Genomic DNA, 7,996 nt, shown 5'->3' with positions numbered 1-7,996 from the left:
CAGGAAGTGTCATGCGCGCGCACACACACAGACACACAGACACACAGACACACAGACACACACACACACACATGCTCAAGGGCAACTTGATTTGAGTTTAGAAGACCCCTCACCCCCCGTGCAGGCGGCTTTAGCTCTCAGCAGTGGGCCATCTGCTCCTCTTCTGGCCTCCCCACTGCCTGGTGCGTTTGAGCTGATGCCATGCCCAGAGAAATAGAATTAAAGCCAGGTGTGGTGGCACACATCTGTAATCTTGGCACGCAGGAGTCTGAGACAGGAAGGGTCTCCATGAGTTTCAAGGCCAGCATGGGCTACAGGATAACCATTTTGTCTCACTATAACAAGGGGAGGCTTACTTGGTAAGGCTCTTGCTGTGTAACCATGAGGACCAGAGCTAGGTATCAAGAACCTACGTTAAAAAAAAAGATGGGTGTGAAGCCGGGTGTGGTGGCACATGGCTTTAATCCCAGCACTTGGGAGGCAGAGGCAGGTGGATTGATGTGAGTTCGAGGCCAGCCTGGTCTACAAAGTGACTCCGGGACAGCCAAGGCTACACAGTGAAACCCTGTCTTCAAAAAAACAAAAAACAAACAAAAAAGCTACGTGTGTGCTCACCTTGGCAGCACATATACTGAAACTGGAACGATACAGAGACAATTAACGTGGCCCCTGTGCAAGGATGACACGCACACTCATGAAGCAGTCCATATTTAAAAAAAAAAGCTGAGTGTGGGCATATGATCTCTGGGGCTCACTGGCCAAGCAATCTAACCTAACTGGTGAGCAAAAGGCTAATGAGAGACCCTGTCACAACGGAGGTACACAGTATTCATGACGGTGACATCTGAGGTTGTCCTCCAGCCTTTACCTACACGTCACACAGGTAGACCACTCCCCAACACGACGCCCCCCCCCCACTTAAACAACAGTAACAGCTAGACTTACTCGTCTGCCCCAAGCCTGCCAGCCTTGAGCATGTTCTCCAATGCTGCTAGATGAGTGAGGACTTAGAACACAGCTCCCAACCACGTCCATGCGGAACAGGACACACAGTGCAGCCAAGCTGCATCCCAAGAGCGCAGCCCAGAGGCAAGGCATCCTGGGCACTAGAGCACAGAGGTGTGGCTGCTGGTGTTGGTCCTGTGTACATAAGTACACCTTGCAGGGTCAGGTGGACACTCAGGGCTTCCTCCTCCTGACCCAGAGGCTCATAGCCTACAAAATCCACCTCCATGTGCCCTGCCACCACCCCCCCCCCCCAGCATGTGGTGGAGGAACCTGGCTAAAGAGGGAAAGAGGGTCTGGCTCCTACCCCTCATTTCCCCTGGTTTTCCATCTGGTGCTGGTCTTGGTACTGCAGAGCTGCAGAGCAATGCCGAGTCTAATCCCAGGATCCAGGAAGCAGAAGAGAGAACTGGCTCCCAAAAGCTTGTCTTCTGATCCCCATGAGCACGATCTAGCATGTGCAAACACACACACACACACACACACACACACACACACGTACACAAGTGCGCACGTACGCATACGCACATTTGCACTCAACAAAAGCTCAAGGACCCTCTCACCCTTGAGCAGGCAGCTCTAGCTCTCAGCAGTGGCCTATAGGAGGAGATGGAGAAGAGAAGGGAAAAGCTGAAGCAGAAAGGAGCTCACATGACAGAGGAGGGCGCTTCAGAGAGAACGAAGCCCAAAGCACCAGGAAAAGCAGACCCGGTGTGGCATCTGGAAGACACAGATGAAAGAATCAAAACAACAAAAAGCAAAAACAAACTTGTATCTTTCTGATTCCGCGACTCAGAAAGGTAGGCAGATCCAGCCAGATCTCAGGGCCTAGGACCTGTTCAGCTTATACAGACTACACTGAGAGTAGGGGGTGGGGTAGGGACAGGAATTCTGGGAAGGAAAGGTACAGTATCTCATTAAAGAAAAAAAAATTATTCCTCCTATCTCTTTATCAAGGCTTAGGGTGAGCCCACCTTCCTAGGAGTGGTCCCTCAGTCAGGTAATTGACCCAACTGGAATGTTAGGTCTCTACCCAAGTAAGAGACTATTCTTTTGACCAGAAGGAATTTTTTCTTAACAGGTCTTACTCTTTTTTTTTTTTTTTTTTTTGTTTTTCAAGACAGGGTTTCTCTGTGCAGCCTTGGCTGTTGTCCTGGACTCACCTTGTAGACCAAGCTGGCCTTGAACTCACAGTGATCTGCCTGCCTCTGCCTCCCGAGTACTGGGATGAAAGATGTGTGCCACCATGCCCGGCCAACAGGCCTTACTCTTAACAATGGTTTGCCACACATCAGGATGGGGTTGGATTCTATTGGCCAGGAATAATTTAGTGGACAGTTGTCCCCACAGGACTGATGGGGTGGTTCCTCAGTGAGAGGGAGGATCCCAAGATGTCTACGGGTTGTCCTCTGACTACCACAGGTGGAATCCAAAGGGCCTGACCTATGGCCATTTCCCTGGAGGGGAGCAGGAGAAAAGAGATGAGAGGGGAGGGGAGGGTGGGAGAGAGGAAAGGAAGGGAGGGGAGGGGAGGGGAGGGGAAGGGAGGGGAGGGCAGAGGAGGGGAGGGGTGTAGTGGATGTAAACATGTTTTTGTTTAGATCCCAAGTGTGGGTTGAGAAACAGACTTGTGAGAGAACAGGTGAGGCCACTAGAAGAGGCACCGCCTCTTTCGGGAGCATGGTCTTTGCCAGCTGAAAATCATTCTAGTAAGGACTCCGAGAGGAGATACAGATACAAGCACAAAACAAGAGGCTGGGCTTTTTGGTCTTGGTAACTCTTCCTATGGTTTGGCTATTCTTTGCTCCACTTTGAGAAGCTTCTAGAGAGAACTGCTCCAGAGAACGCTTCGGGGTTCCGGGTTCTGGGTTTCGGCTACTGCTCTGGGTTCTGGTTGCTGCAGTTGCAGTCACCTTTGCTGAATTGCTGGTTTGCTGTTTAATGAGTCTGCTGGAATCCTGCCGACTACGCCCGTGGAACTGCTCCCAGGAACTGAGTGGAACTGAATCTAACAAGGTCTATTTCTCCTGCTCCCATTAACCTCTTTTCTCTCCTAGCTAGGGTAGGTGGGTTGGAAGGGAGGTCTAAGCATTCAAGAACTCCAAATAAAGTAGGTTTGAAAAGTTCAAAGACTACAAAGGGGAGGTGTGGGGGAGGGGGGAGAAGGGGGGAAGGGGGAAAGGAGAGGAACAGCTTCTTGAGGGCCAGTGACACACAGGGCCCAGTGTCAATAATCAGGACAGGCTGTGTCCATGGGTGCCTTTGGTTTTCAGGCTGTGGGTCTGCTCGCTGCCCCTTGAGAATGAACGAGGCCAGCTGAGAATGGTAGGGTTGATGTGGCTGGCATCTGATGCTTTGGCTCAGCACGTGATTTTGGATTTTGCCCCCAATATTGGGGATTGGACCTAGGACCTTATGCATGCTGCTCAGGTGCTCTGCCACCGAAATACAGCCGTTCTAGCATTATACCGTCCCCGGACTGAGAACACTGCGTGCCTATAGAGCAAGGGGCGCCTATGTCACTTAGAACTGGGGGTGCATGTGTCTTCGCCAAGTGGCAGTATCAAGATGCTAAATGGCAGTCAATGAACTGACTGGGACAGGGGTTGGAATACACAGGAGTGGGATGCACACCGAAGCCATGATCTTCCTTGTCACTAAGGAGGCTAGCTGACGTGTCGGTAGGGACCTTGTTCCTCCACAGCCTGGAGACCACACTGCTCTTCAAAGCAGCTCCCGGTGCAGCCCCCCAGGCATGCAGACAAGGATCAACAGGGAGGAGAGGGAGCTCAGGGTGAGAGTCCCTTGGCACAGCCCTGTTCGGTTGTATCTTTAGCGTCTTAAACAGTACTGTGTGTCCCGCTGCGGGGGGGGGGGGTGATTCCCATCATATGGTGGGAAAGCGAGAAATCAAAGGCTGTGATCAGCACAGTTTGGGGTGAGAGGATGTGAGGGCCGAGTGGAATTGGATGAAAGAAAATGCGGCAAAGTGCAGGAGGCATAGGTTGGAGGGTGCTGCACCAGCAAGGCCTTCATCCTCTGCCTTTGATCTCAGTGGGCCGTTCTCTGAAGAGGCCTGGGAGACTTCCTGCTTTCTCTGCAGAGCAGCTACTGGCTGCTGCTGTGTTATAGGGGTCAACTTGAGTGTTCATTGGTGTGAGTGTGTGTGTGTGTGTGCATGTGTGTGTCCTCACGCTTGCACAGCGAGCACTCCACTGGGCCCTCTCCTCAGTCCGTGTACATATTCGCTGTATCAAAGTGAGCGATGTGTGGTGGTTGGTACATTGACCACTGCACGGCCCGTGCCTCTGCCTGGTGCCAGAACATCACCATCAACCCAACAGGAACTCTCAGGTTCAGGGTTTCTCTGTGTAGCCTTGGCTGTCCTGGACTCACTTTGTAGACCAGGCTGGCCTCAGACTCACAGTGATCCGTCTGCCTCTGCTGGGATTAAAGGCGTGCGCCACCACACCCGGCTTCAGGTTCAGGGTTTTATGTGGTACATGCCTAGAGACACGGTTGCTAGGTCATATGGCAATTTTGCACATGTTCAGTTATTAGCATTTCTGGTAGCTGCTCTTCTCCGTGAGCCTGGTGACCTGCTGCTTTTCAGCGTTAAGAGCTTTTTGCAGGGCAGAGGATGTCGCTCAGCAGCAGGAGGGTGCCTGCCTGGCACGTGCAAGGACCTGGCTTCCAACCCCAGGACTGCACAGCAAAGACAAAGACAAACCAAGTGTTCCTATGACATATGGCAGGGTCTGAGCCCATGGTGAAGACCTTGGGGACAGGGTCCTTCTGTAAGACTTGCTGGCTATGCAAGATGTCGGGAGGTTGGCACTGATGGGGCTCAAGAAAATGACTTCAAGATCAGTGCTTGTCACAAAAGCCCATGAGCACTATGGCTTCTTCCATGCCTGTAGGCAGCCAGGATCTTGCTTGTGAGCTGGGAAGGTGGTCTGTACCCACAGCCACCCCTGCCTTCTCATGGGACCCATTCCACTTTTTGATCAAGGCCTTTTTGATGAAGGCCTTTTTGATCAAGGATGGAAGGTTCCGTTCTTTTCTTAGTTCCATGGCTTCAGAACAACAGGGCAGCCCAGAGCCTTTGGTCCCATAGGCTGCATCTCCACCAAGGACAGCAGGGTGGACCAAGGCTCTCCCATAGTGGGAGTAGCCTTCGAGACAGAGTGTGGGCTAGGTAACAGAGGACAACTGTTTGGGGGAGCCGATGTAAAGTTAATAACCTGAGTGACCGGCTGCTGTCAGGAAAGACTGCAGACAGAAGATTGGTTCCTCTGTTCTGGAGGCCAGGGTCAGGTTCCAGGCGGGGCCTGATCCCCCAGTGGATGCCCCCTGCCATGCCACTCCACACCATGCTGCTCCTTTGTTCTAGTTTCATTCCCATTGCTGTGATAAGATATCCCCGCCCAAAGCAGCTGTAAAGGGAGGCTTTATTCGGCTCACAATACAACCATCATTGCGTGGAAGTCAGGGCTGGAACTTAAGGTGTCACATCCGTGGCCAAGAGGAGAGAGAGAGAGACAGTGGATGTACCCGTGCTGCTGTTTGCTGATTCCTCTGCAGAAGATAGTGCCATCCCCAGTAGAGAGGGTCATCCCATTTCAATGACAGTCCCCCTACAGGCCAACTTGATCTAGACTGGCGGTTTTCAGTCTGAGGGTCGAGATCCCTTTAGGGGTTGCATGGCAGATATCCTGCATATCAGATATTTGCGTTATAATTCATCACAGTAGAAGAATACAGTTATGAAGTAGCAATGAAATAATTTTACAGTTGGGGGGGGGGGTCACCACAACATGAGGAACTGTATTAAAGAGTGGCAGCGTTGGGAAGGTTGAGAACCACTGCTCTAGATAATTCTACAATAGAAACCTCCTCCCCTTCCTGCCTTCCTTCCTGCCTTCTGTTCTCCTTCTGAGACAGTGTTTCTCTGTGTAGCCTTGGCTGTCCTGGAACTTGTTCTGTAGACCAGGTTGGCTTCAAACTCACAGAGATCCACCTGCCTCTGCCTCCTGCGCAATGAGATTAAAGGCGTGCGCCACCATTTCCTGGCTTGAAACTTACTTTATGATGATTCTAGGTTGTGCCAATATGACAGTTAAAGCTACCCAGAACGTCCCTCTAGGCCCATCACTCCATCCCACACTGCCTTTTCCACGCTGCTCCACTCCACAGGACACCACCCCACACCCTCCATTTGACAGCTGTTGGTGGCTCTCCCCTGCCTCTGCCTCCTGTGGCAGCTCCAGGTATCCTTTGTTTTGTGGCTGCATCATTCTGCCTCTGTCGTCACACATCCTCTACCTTGGCATCTGCCTCTCTCTCTCTCTCTCTCTCTCTCTCTCCTGTGTCTTCTATATAGACAGGATGCTCTAATTTTGGTTATTGTTTTTGAGATAAAGTCTCACTTTGGTTTTTGTTCATTTGTTTGTTTTGGATTTTTTGAGATAGGGTCTTACTATGTAGCCTTGGCTAGCCTTGAACCTCATAGAGATCCACCTGCCTTTAGCTTCCCAGTGCTGAGAGTAAAGTCGTGTGCTATGATGCCTAGCTTCGTTTATTTGGCTTTAGGCAGGCTCTCAAGTAGCTAAAGCTGGCCTTGAACTCTTGATCCTCTTGTCTTTACCCCCTCAGTATGAATTTTGGGGAGCCATTCAACCTGTTCCAGTGACTGCAGCCTCGGTGACAGTCTGCACTGGGAGCAGGACACTCGGGACTCTAGTTACTGTGGGCACAGAGTTCTCAGCGCTGTCCACTGTCCCCCCTCCTACTGGGCTTCCAAAGCCTGGTGCCCCAGGACCCCCCGGAGTCTCTGCCTGGTCATGGGGCTGCCAAGTCAGCACCTCTTTAGCGGAGCAGGAAGCCCTCCCTCCCTCAGGGAGACCGCAGGCTTTATTTTTATTCAATCCCAGGCGTTCTGTGGTTTTTGGAGATGGCCTTTAAGATTTGTTTTTTTGATTTTTATCTCAAAGAGGATGCTGGAAAGCATGGATCTGGCTCCAGGAAAAACATGCACGGAGAAGAGAGGGATTGAGCTTGGATCACGCTCAGCAGTACATGGCCTGACTGGCTGGCCTGGGGGTGGTGGTGCTGGGGTCTCTGAGGAGGAGATGCCCCAGGGAGTAAGACCTTCGGTCTTTGCACTGAAAAGCCCAGGCCCAGCGTTTCTGACAGTAGACATGGGTAGCTCTTGTTTTCTACCATGTGATGTGGCTAGGAGGCTAAGCCTGTTTCCTAAGTCCTGGCCATTTTCTCTCTCACCTCAGATCTAAGCTGCAGATGCATGTGAGTCCTGGCTGGAGATCGGGTCTGGCCCATGAGGGTCCTGTTTTTCTGGCCACCCTGCTTAATACTGTACAAGCTGCCTGGAAGAGAAGGGCAGGTCATTGCAGTGTTTGTGGGCACCATCCTGTGTCATGCACAGATCAGTCTGGGAAGAAGGGACCAATTCTCCCTGGGAGAAGAGCTGCAGGTTAGGCTGTGACCTTGCAGATGGCCTTGGTGTACCCACCCCCAGTATAGACACTGCCTTTGGTGACCCCAGTTTAGTTTCTTGTCCTCTCCCAATAGCAGGCTAGTTTTGCACTTAAAGTAAAACAGCATTGACCATGGTCCAATCCTGAAGACACACCTCAGAGGGTGAGGTGGGAGGGAGGGAGGGAGAGAGGGAGGGAGGAAGGAGGAAGGGTGTGTGGGTGGGTGTGTATTGTAAATTCTTAGAGGAGAGTAACATAACCAACCTTTGTGTTGCTGTTCCTGGTATCTAGGCTAAGTCCTTATGCTGAATGCTGGGTGCGAATGCTGATGCTGGATACTGGCTGCTGATGCTGGGAGCTGATGCTAGATGCTAGATGCTGATGCTAGATGCTGAATGCTGATGTTGGATACTGGCTGCTGATGCTAGATGCTAGATGCTGATGCTAGATGTTGAATGCTGATGTTGGATACTGGCTGCTGATGCTGGTAGCTG

General features: G+C 51.6%; 1 non-coding gene across 1 annotated transcript; it reads left to right on the top strand.

Annotated features, from left to right (window-relative positions):
- Positions 1-607: 607 nt before the first annotated feature.
- Positions 608-714, top strand: LOC127208898 (U6 spliceosomal RNA). Its single transcript, XR_007833158.1, has one exon. It is a non-coding gene; the product is annotated as a U6 spliceosomal RNA (small nuclear RNA).
- Positions 715-7,996: the final 7,282 nt, after the last annotated feature.

Source organism: Acomys russatus, chromosome 25 (assembly GCF_903995435.1).
Source record: "Acomys russatus chromosome 25, mAcoRus1.1, whole genome shotgun sequence".
NCBI lineage: Eukaryota > Metazoa > Chordata > Mammalia > Rodentia > Muridae > Acomys > Acomys russatus.
This window is presented reverse-complemented; position numbering and strand designations above follow the sequence as displayed.